Source organism: Pan troglodytes, chromosome 9 (assembly GCF_028858775.2).
Source record: "Pan troglodytes isolate AG18354 chromosome 9, NHGRI_mPanTro3-v2.0_pri, whole genome shotgun sequence".
Taxonomy (NCBI): domain Eukaryota; kingdom Metazoa; phylum Chordata; class Mammalia; order Primates; family Hominidae; genus Pan; species Pan troglodytes.
Window position 1 is genome coordinate 52,516,940 of NC_072407.2, and position 11,890 is coordinate 52,528,829.

The 11,890-nt window shown below is 36.4% G+C and overlaps 1 pseudogene; it reads left to right on the top strand.

Annotated features, from left to right (window-relative positions):
* Positions 1-353: 353 nt before the first annotated feature.
* On the top strand, positions 354-1,261 carry LOC466519 (olfactory receptor 4A47-like; annotated as a pseudogene).
* Positions 1,262-11,890: the final 10,629 nt, after the last annotated feature.

Genomic DNA, 11,890 nt, shown 5'->3' on the forward strand with positions numbered 1-11,890 from the left:
TATTTTTGTTTATGGTATTAGCTATATGTATAATTTTATGATCTTCCAGATGTAAAACTAGTTTTGGCAAACTCTTTTATTTAATAAACTGTCCTTTTCCCATATACATCCCAAATTACTTATTTCTCTCTCCATTAATTTGTAAGATTGCTGAGGTTGGGGACCATGTTTTAATCAGACTTATATTCTTATAATGTCTTGCAATTCTGGAACATAATAACTCATAGCACCTATTTGTTGAATGAATAAACAAATTATCCTAAAATTTCATGAAGTTACTAGTAATAATTATATTTTTAGGTAGTTTTGTCCTGAACACGGAATAAGGGCATACAGAAAGACATACAGAGCAAAGGAACAATGTGACTGAGTTTGTCCTTGTGGGGCTCACTCAGATCCCCCAGGGACAGAAAATATTATTTGTTGTGTTCTTGCTCATCTACATTGTGACAATGGTAGGCAACATATTCATTGTTGTGACTGTGGTGGTCATCCCAACTTTGGATGCCCCATGTACTTCTTCCTTGGCTACTTATCATTTATGCATGCTGTTCATTCTACTACAGTTACCCCAAATATGATTATAGACTTACTCTATGAGAAGAAAACCATTTCGTTCCAAGCTTGCATGACCCAGCTTTTTATAGGACACCTATTTGGGGGTGCTGAGATTTTACTCCTGGTTGTCATGGCCTATGAAGGCTATGTGGCCATCTGCAAACCCCTGCATTATTTGACCATCATGAACCAACGGGTGTGCATTCTACTGCTGCTGTTGGCCTGGGCTGGAGGTTTCTTGCATGCTGTAGTTCAACTTCTTTTTGTTTACAATTTTCCCTTCTGTGGCCCCAATGTCATTGAGCATTTCATCTGTGACATGTACCCTTTATTAAAACTTGCCTGCACTGACACCTACGTTATTGGCCTCACTGTGGTTGCCAATGATGGGGCAATCTGTGTGGTCATCTTTATGCTCTTACTCATCTCCTATAGGGTCATTCTGCACTCCCTGAAGAATCTTAGTGAGGAAGGGAGGCCCAAAGCCTTATCCATCTGTGGATCCCACATCACTGTGGTGAACCTCTTCTTTGTCCCTTGTATTTTGATGTATGTGAGACCTCCTTCGACCTTACCCACTGATAAATCCTTGACTGTGTTTTACACTGTTATCACCCCTATGTTGAACCCTCTAATCTATACTTTAAGAAATGCAGAGATGAAAAATGCTATGAAGAAGCTCTGGACCAGAAAAAGAAAATGAGGTGACAGACAAATGTATCATCTATTTTCAGTGAAGAGTTGCTCCCTCCAGGAAAGCCATTTGTGATTATTTAATTGCCGTGAAATTTTCCTCAGGTTTAATAACTAGCATGCAGTGAAAATCATTTATTACATGAATACTTGCAATAATCAAAATATATTTAGAAGATTTTAATAATTTATTGGAAAAATATATGTTCACTTTTTGTCTGTAGAATGGCTCTCGAGATGATAAATTTATGTTATTAATACTATAAATTTATTTGTTTATGAGAGTTTTTCTTATGTTTTTCTTTTAAATAAAGTTAATCCTTTTTCAGAATTAATAGTGCTCATTACAGATTTCAGAAGAATGAATTAAGAAATAAGACATAAAAATTTCATTTACTCCTCCTCACACAAGTACAGACCACATTAATATTTGAAGTATATATTTTATTTTTGTATTTGTAAGATACTATTTATATATAATTTTGTTAGTATTGCTAGTGTATTAAGGTTGAAGAGGAATAATGCTTCCTTCAGTATTATTCATAAGGAGACTGAGTATACTAAAAGAATCTGAATGAAAAAGGGAGACATGCAGAAAAATAACTAAATCTTACTTATTTCTCCAACTGAGAAATCATATTAAGTCCTCATGCGAAGCAGCTTTATTTGGTGCTATATTTATGTAAAAATGATCCAGGGACATGGATGAAATTGGAAATCATCATTCTCAGTAAACTATCGCAAGAACAAAAATCCAAACACCGCATATTCTCACTCATAGGTGGGAGTTGAACAATGAGAACACATGGACACAGGAAGGGGAACATCACACTCTGGGGACTGTTGTGGGGTGGGGGAAGGGGGGAGGGATAGCATTGGGAGATATACCTAATGCTAGATGATGAGTTAGTGGGTGCAGCGCACCAGCATGTCACATGTATACATATGTAACTAACCTGCACATTGTGCACATGTACCCTAAAACTTAAAGTATAATAATAATAAAAAAATTTAAAAAAATGATCCATTGATCTTCCCAGATGTTTAGAATATCTGATAATACCTCTGCTATTTTCAATACCCCCTTCTCATGGCCTTCTAAAAGACAGCCAGGCTCTGCTTTTCATATGTAAAATTAGCATAATCCATAATCTATGAAGTTCAAATATGCAATGCAGAGCCTGATAGTAAATATTTTGGAATACACCATTGTCAAGGAAGATAGACAGGTGTGGTGGTGCATGTCTATGGTTCCAGCTGCTCAGGAGGCTGAGGTTGGAGGATTTTTTGAGCCCGGGAGGTCAAGACTGCAGTGAACTGTGATCATGCTACTGCGCTCTAACATGGGTGACAGAGCAACACTGAGAAAAAAAAAGAAAGAAAAAGAAAAGAAAGATGCTGGCAATATGTGATGCTTCCATTCTTTCTTTATTGATAGAATGCAGATTATTAGGTAAAAAACAGGACTCAAACATATTGTTTCATTGGAAAGACACTTCATTCATAAAAATCTGTGTGAAAATTTCTTTTGAATCAGGCTTGAAATAAAATTTTATCTGCCCCTGACTACAGGTAGAAAACATGTAATCAAAGAAACTCATTGTTCCTGCTTCTCCTCTGTAGTCTGGATTCATGAGGGACTAAGGCTAGGGAAAAACATAAGTCAATTTCGCTGGTAAATCACACTATATGAGTTCACTTTGTATTATTATTTTTATCCTTATTATTATTACTTGGAGATTTCTTATATCATCCAAGCTCTTCCAAAACATAGCACCATTCTCCAAATAGTATTGAGCATTTGGTAGTACCAGAGTTTATATAACTAGGTCCTGCATTTTTGGACATGTAATTAATTTTCTAATTTGTATGGTTCTATTGAGTGATGAAATAAAAAAATCTTGGTTAATTGTCTGTTTACATTTATTGGTCTGAAAGTTCCCTGAAGTCAGGGAAAGTTACTTCTCTTTGTGCTCTCTGTTCCTTGCACAATGTCTGACACATAGAGCCCACTCCATAAACTTTGTTAATTACTTGTTTCCTTTTATTCTTAATCTATTGGAGTCAGAAATTTTACTGATACATTCTGATAAACTTTTTCCATATCAAAGTTGCATATATGTTCATACCATTCTTTGATATTTGCTATAAATATTTAACTTACTATGTTATTGATGCTACAATTATGGATGTTTTTATATAGAAATGTGTTATCAACTTTTTTACTTCTTATTTTTTTCTGTCATATCACACCTCAGTAAATTCCATTTCCCTCTAGTGACTTTATGCATTTTAACACCTTATTTTATTTATTTATTTTTCTTTTCAGATTTTGTTTTAGAATCAGGAGGCACATGTGCAGGTTTGTTACAAAGGTATGTTGCATGATGCTGAGGTTTGAAGTATGATTGCACCCACGCCCAGGTAGTGAGCATGTTACCCAGCAGGTAGTTTTTGAGCCCTTGCCCACCTCCCTCTCTCCTGCCTCCAGTCGTCCCCATTAAAAAAATTACTTTACAAAAACATTTGTTTTCCAGCCAACTGAAAATTTATTTTTCTTTATCATAAGAAAATATTGAGGCTGGGCGCGGTGGCTCACGCCTGTAATCCCAGCACTTTGGGAGGCCGAGGCGGGCGGATCACGAGGTCAGGAGATCGAGACCATCCTGGCTAACACGGTGAAACCCCGTCTCTACTAAAAATACAAAAAATTAGCCGGGCGTGGTAGCGGGCGCCTGTAGTCCCAGCTACTCGGGAGGCTGAGGCAGGAGAATGGCGTGAACCCGGGAGGCGGAGCTTGCAGTGAGCCGAGATCGCGCCACTGCACTCCAGCCTGGGCGACAGAGCGAGACTCCGTCTCAAAAAAAAAAAAAAAAAAAAAAAAGAAAATATTGAAGTCTAGTTTTCCTAAGCAGGTAAAATAATCTGCCAATCTAATCCATTAATTATTTTCAATAGTAATTTGGAATTTATCCTTTTAGTATGTCAAATTCTTTACATCTATAAGGTTCAATCTCAGGACACTTCTGTTTCTTCTTTTCTTGTTTTTTTTTTTTTCACCAACACACTATCCCAGTGGTCAAGGATTTTAAATATTTATTTATACTTAATAGAGATAGTCTCCCCTAATTACTAATCTTTTTCAGCTCTCTTGCAATTTCTAAATATTTATTTTTCCTAACAAACCTTAGGGCTGTTTTGTAAAGCTTGAATAAAAATTACATTTAGGGTTTCATGACCCTACTTGTTTATTTTGAGCAAAATGGTGTATTATAATGTCTCATTTTCCTACCTAGAATAAAACACTTATTGTGAAGTCTTGACTGATAAATCTCAATCAAAAAGTGGGCAAAGGACATGCACAGACACTTTTCAAAACAAGCCATACATGCTGTCAACAAGCATATGAAAAAAGGTCAATATTAGTGATCATTAGAGAAATGCAAATCAAAACCACAGTGAGATACCATCTCACACCAGTCAGAATAGCTGTTATTAAAAAGTAAAAAAATTACAGGTGCTGGCGAGGTTGCAAAGAAAAAGGAATGTTTACACAGTGTTGATTGGGGTGTAAATTAGTTCAACCATTGTGGAAAACCATGTGACGATTCCTCAAAGACCTAAAAATGGAGCTACTATTTGACCCAGCAACCCCATTACTGGTTATATACCCAAAAGAATATAAATCATTCTAACGTAAAGACACATGCATGCACATGCCCATTGCAGCACTATTAATTGCAAAGACACGAAACCAACATAACGACCCATCATTGGTAGATTGGATAAAGAAAATGTGGTACATACACAGCATGGAATACTATTCAGCCATAAAAAAGAATAAGACCATGTCCTTTGCAGAAACATGGATGGAGCCAGAGGCCATTATCCTTAGCAAACTAGCACAGGAACGGAAAACCAAACACCACATGTTCTCACTTCTAAGTGGGAGCTAAATGATGAGAACACATGAACACATAGAGAGGAACAGCAGACATGATGGAGGGTGGGAGGTGTGAGAAGATCACAGAAATACTGATGGGTACTAGGCTTAATACCTAGGTGAGGAAATAATCCATACAACAAACCCCTATGTCAGACTTCTAAAATGACACACCTCCATGACACCCCCATAACAAACCTTCACATGTACCACTGAACTTAAAGATTACAAAAAGTTGTAAACATGTTCACAGTCTATATATGCCTTGCCTTTTGAGTTTTTCATTTAAAAAGGGAATTCTCTTATTTTCATTTGATTAATATTTTCAATGGGCTGACAAGAGAGGACTCAGTGTCTTTTCCTGGCATTTCCTGGCACAGTCTTTAAAGCCACGGGCATAGGTCTATATTCAGACACACGTAGGCTTGTATCTCACCATATACAGGTTTGAAAGTCATTATATAGGAGTCTGTATTTGACTGTGCACTTGGATCTGTATCCAGCAGCATGTATGTCTCTATGACCATATATAGGTGTGTATCCAGTGATACCTGGGTCTGTATCTAACTGAACACAAAGTCTATATATGAACAGACAGGTTTGTATGTGAAAACACAAAGATCAGTATTTGATTACTTTTATGATTGCATTTGTATAAGTTTTGCATATGATATCACCCAATTCTGTGTCTGTCTACACATGGGGCTATATCTTGCTATACACTGAGCTGCACTGGACCACACGTGTGTTTATATCTGCCCATACAGGGATTTATTTTGGGCCATTAACAGGTCTTTATCCAAGACACATGGGTTGTAGTTTTATAGATATATGCTTGTTAGGAGGGAGGGTAAAGACTAAATTTTATAACTATCAAAAAGTTTTTCAACACAGCTGTAAAATTATATACTTCCACAAGGGACATATGAGAGTTCCAGTTATTCCGCATCCTCAGTAACAGTTGGATTGGTTTTAATGTGCATTTCCTGGATGACTAAAGATGTTGAGCATATAATTCTTGGCTGGTCTGTTGAACATTAAAAAAAATCATATGGCTTGTCTTGACTTGTGAAACTTCTTAATACATTCTAGATACAAGTTCTTATTCAGACATATGTATTGTAAGCATACTCACAATGTATGGCTCGCTTTTTCATATCATTAACAGTTTTTATGAGCCAAAGTTTTTATTTTGATGAAGTTCAATTTATCAATTTCTTTTGTATCCAAGGTGTTTCAGATAGAATATTAACAAAGAAACTTCAGACTTAATCTGCAATAAAGACTAAATGGATATAATAAGTATTTACAGAACATTTAATCCAGTGGCTGCAGGAAACATTTTCTTTTCCTTAGCACACAAATCATTCTCAAGGATAGACCATATGTTAGCTTACAAAACAAGTCCAAAAACATCCAAAAAATTTGAAATAATATCAGTTATCTTCTCTGACAACAATGAAATAAAACTAGAAATTAATAATGAGAAATTTTGGAAACCATACTAGTACATGGAAATTAAACAAAATGCTCCTGAATAATCAGTGGGGTCCATGAAGAAATTAATTTTGTGGTATTTCCTTTGTCTTTTTAAAAGGAGGGGCATTTGAAAGACAGTTCCTACTTTCAAATGGTTTTCTAGATTTATATCAATTACCTCTCAGCAGAAATATATCAATGCAAAATCTTACTGCATTCTCGTGAATGTAGACTACTACAAAAATAAATTATACTGACTTAAAAAAAGAAGAAAACTGATAAATTTCTTGAAACAAATAATGGAAACAAATATACCAAAATCTATCAAATACAGAGAAAGCATTACTCAGATGGAAGTTTATAGCTATAAGTGCTTACACCAAAAAAACCCCTTCAAATAAACAAGTGAACAAAGCATCTTAAAGGAGTAGAAAAGCAAGAGGAAATAAAGCCAAAAACTAGAAGAAAAGAAATGATAAGGATCACAGCAGAAATAAATAAATAAAAATACAAAATATCAATGAAACAAAAGGTTTTTTTTTTTAAAGTTAAACAAAATTGATAGAACTTAACCAGAGTAACTAAGGAAAAAGATCCAAATGAATAAAATCAGAAATGAAAAAGGAGACATTAAAATTGATACTGCATAAATTCAAAGGATCATTAGTGGTTACTATGAACAATTATATACCAATAAATTGGAAAATCTATAAGAAATGGATAAATTCCTAGATGCAAATGACCTACCAAGATTGAATGAGGAAGAAATCCAAAACCTGAGCAGCCTCCAAGTAAAGAAAAGCCCAGGAGCTGATAGCTTCACATCTGAATTCTACTAAACATTTAAAAAAGAATTAATACCAATCCTACTCAAACTATTCTGAAGAATAGAGGAGTAAGGAATATTTTCAAACTTATTCTGAGGCCACTATTACCCTGATACTGAAACCAGACAAGGATATATCAACAACAATAACAACAAACAAAACTACAGGCCAATATCTCTAATGAATATTGAAGCAAAAACCCTCAACAAAATACTAGCAAACTGAATTCAACAATTCATCATTCATCATGACCAAGTGGGATTTATCCCTGGGATTTCAACATATGTAAATCAATCAGTGTGATACATCATATCAACAGAGTGAAGGGTAAAAACCATATGATCATTTCAACTGATGCTGAAAAAGTATTTGATAAAATTCAACATCCCTTCATGATAAAGCCCTGAAAAAGCTGGGGGTAGAAGGAAAATACCTCAACATAATAAAAGCTATATATGGGAGATCCACAGCTAGTCTCATAGTGAATGGTGAAACGTGGAAAACCTTTCTTCTCAGATCTGGAACACGAAGATGCCCACTGTCCCCACTGTTATTCAGCACAGTACTGGAAGTCCTAGCTAGAGCAATTAGACAAAAGAAAGATATAAAGGGAACGCAAATTGGAAAGGAAGAAGTCAAATTATCTTCGTTTGCTGATGATATGATCTTATATTTGGAATAACCACAACAAAACTATTAGAAATAATAAATTCCATAGTTTCAGGACACCAAGTCAACATATAAAAGTCAGTAGAATGTCTATATTCCAACAGTGAGCAATGTGAAAAAGAACAAATAATCCCATTTAAAAAAACAACACATTAAATTAAATACCTAGGAATTAATTTGTCCAAAGAAGTGGAAGATCTCTATAATGAAAACTGTAAACACTGATTAAGGAAACTGAAGAAGACACACACAAAAAAGGGAAAATATTTGATGTTCATGGATTGGAAGAAACAATTTTGTTAAAATGTCCATACTACCCAAAGCAACCTACAGATTGAATACAATCCCTATCAAAATACCAATGACGTTCTTCACAAAAATAGAAAAAAACTATCCCAAAATTTACATGGAATCACTAAAGATGCAGACTAGCCAAAGCTATCCTGAGCAAAAGAACCAAATTGGAGGAATCACGTCACCTGACTTCATATTATGCTACAGAGATATAGTAAACAAAATGGGACAGTACTGGCCTGAAAACAGACACATAGACCAATGGAACAGAATGGAGAACCCAGAAACAAATCCACACACCTACGGTGAACTCATTTTCAACAAAGGTGCCAAGAACATATGCTGGGGAAAAGACAGTTTCTTCAACAAATAATGCTGGGAAAACTGGATGTCCACATGTAGGAGAATGAAGCTAGATCTCTATTTTTCTCCAAATACAAGAAATCTAATTAAAATGGATTAAACAGTTAAATTTAAGACCTGAAAATATGAAACTACTACAAGATAACATTGGGGAATCTCTCTTGGACATTGGTCTGTGCAAAGATTTCTTGAGCAATATTTCCCTAGCACAGAAAGGCACAAGTAAAAATGGACAAATGGGATCACATCAAGTTAAAAAGCTTCCACACAGCAAAGGATACAACCAACAAAGTGAAGAGACAACTCATAGAATGGGTGAAGATATTTGCAAACTGCCCATCTGACAAAGAATTAATAATGACAATGTAGAAGGAGCTCAAACAATTCTATAGGAAAACATCTGGCTGGGCATGGTGGCTCACACCTGTAATCCTGGCACTTTGGGAGGCCAAGGTGGGAGGATCACCTGAGGCCAGGAGTTCAAGACCAGCTTGGCCAATATAGTGAAAACCCATCTCTACTAAAAATATAAAAATTATCCAGGGGTGGTGGAGCATGTCTGTAATCCCTGCTACTTGGGAGGCTGAGACAGGAGAATCACTTGAACCCAGGAGGCGGAGGTTGTGGTGGATTGAGATCATGCGATTGCACTCCAGCCTAGGCAACAGGAGTGAAACTCCGTCTCAAAAAAAAAAATCTAATAAGCCAATGAAAAAATGAGCAAAATATTAGGGAATCCTAATACACTGTTGATGGGAATGTACATTAGTACACCTACTATAGAAAACAGTTTGAAGGTTTTTCAGAAAACTAAAAATTGAGCAACTATATGATCCAGTAATCCCTTTGCTCAATGTATATCTAAAAGAAAGGAAATTAGTATATCAAAGAGATATTGGCCTTCGCATGTTTTTGTCAGCACTATTCGCAATAACCAAAATTTGGAAGCAACCTATGTGTCCATTGACAGATAAATAGATAAAGAAAATGTGGTACTTATATATAATGGAGTACTATTCAGCCATTAAAAAGAATGAGATTCACTTATTTGCAACAACATGGATAAGACCAGAGGTCATTATATTATGTGAAGCAATCCAGGCAAAGAAAGACAAACATCATGATATCTAACTTATTTGTGGGATCTAAAATTCAAAACAATTGAACTTATGGATGTGGAGAATAGAAGGATGGTTACCAGAAGCTAGGAAGGGTAGCGGGGAGGTGAGAGGGTGGGAGATAAGGATAGTTAATGGGTACAAAAATAATCAGAAAGAGTGTATAAGACTTACTACTTGATAGCACAAAAGGGTGACTATGGTCGATAATATGTTAATTGTACATTTAAAAATAACTAAAAGAGTATAAGTGGATTGTTTGTAATGCAAAGGTAAATGCTTGAGGAGATGGATACCCCATTTTTCATGATGTGATTATTATGCATTGCATGCCTGTATCCAAACATGTAATGTACCACATAAATATACAGAACTACTATGCACCCACAAAAATTAAAAATTAAAATTTTAAAAAAGAATGTATATTCTGCAGCTTTTGGGCACATTGTTCTCTTATGTAAATTGGTCAAATTTTTTAATGGTGTTGATTAAACCTCACCTGCCCTCCCCTCCCCACTCCCTTCCCCATCCCTTCCCCCTCCCTTTCCCCTCCCTTCCCCCTCCCTTCCCTCTTCCACTTCCCCCTTCCTTCCCCCTTCCCTCTCCCCCTTCCCCCTTCCCTTCCACACACCTACAGTGAACTCATTTTCAACAAATGTGCCAAGAACATATGCTGGGGAAAAGACATATGCTGGGGAAAAGTTTCTTCAACAAATAGTGCTGGGAAAACTGGGTGTCCCTATGTAGGAGAATGAAACTAGATCTCTATTTTTCTCCAAATAGAAAAGTCTAATTAAAATGGATTAAAGACTTAAATTCCCCCTTCCCTTCCCCCTTCCCTTCCCCCTTCCCTTCCCCCTTCCCTTCCCCCTTCCCTTCCCCCTTCCCTTCCCCTTTACCTTCCCTTCTCTTCTCTCTTGCTATATTGCCCATGCTAAACTCAAACTCTTAGGCTGAAGTGATACTCCCACCTCAGCCTTCCAAGTAGCTAGGACAGAGAAACATGTCACCATATCCTTCTTTGTTGCTTGTTAGTTTTTTAAATGCTTTGAAGTACATTTTTTGCCTCTTTTCAGATGAGACTTTGGACTTGGAGTTTGGGCTAATGCCAGGATGAATTAAGACATCGAGGGACCATTAGGAAGGCATAAGTGTCTCTTTAAAATATGAAAGAGACATGAGATTTGGGAGGGGCCCAGGGTAGAATGATGTGATTAGACTTTGTGTCCCCACCCAAATCTCATCTTGAATTGTAATCCCCATAATCCCCACATGTCTAGGGAGAGAAAATGTGGAGGTAATTGAATCATGGGGGTAGTTTCCCCCATGCTGTTCTCGTGATAGTGAGTTTTCATGAGATCTGATGGTTTTATAAAGGGGCTCTTTTCCCTTTGTTCAGCACTTATCCTTCCTGCCACCCTGTGAGGATGGTGCCTTGCTTTCCCTTTGCCTTCGGCTATAATTGTAAGTTTCCTGAGGCCTCCCAAGACATGCTGAATTGTGAGTCAATTAAACCTCTTTCCTTTATAAATTACCCAGTCTCAGGCAGTTCTTTATAGCAGTGTAAAAATGGACTGACACTGTAGAGGATTGAATTAATGGACTAATGATCATTATGGTTGCATATGACACAGATTCAGGTTTTGATTGAAAACCTCTTCTCCAACCTAAAACTGTACAACTATGATTACCTCTTTTTCTAAGTGTTAGAATCTCAACTTCAGTTCTGAGGCTCTCTGCCTGTAAGTCTCAGGCTTCTTAGGCACAGACTTTCTATTAACAAGGTTAGGTCCTCCTTGCTGAGGGCCTGATTAGGTAAGAGAATCTGGGGCTGGTTTCCTCATCATTCTGGCTTAAATATTACTGGCTTTACCTCAGTATTTCATAATGTAAAACATAATTTATTGTTCAATTTACTTTAGCATTTCTTTTTTCACATTACAAGA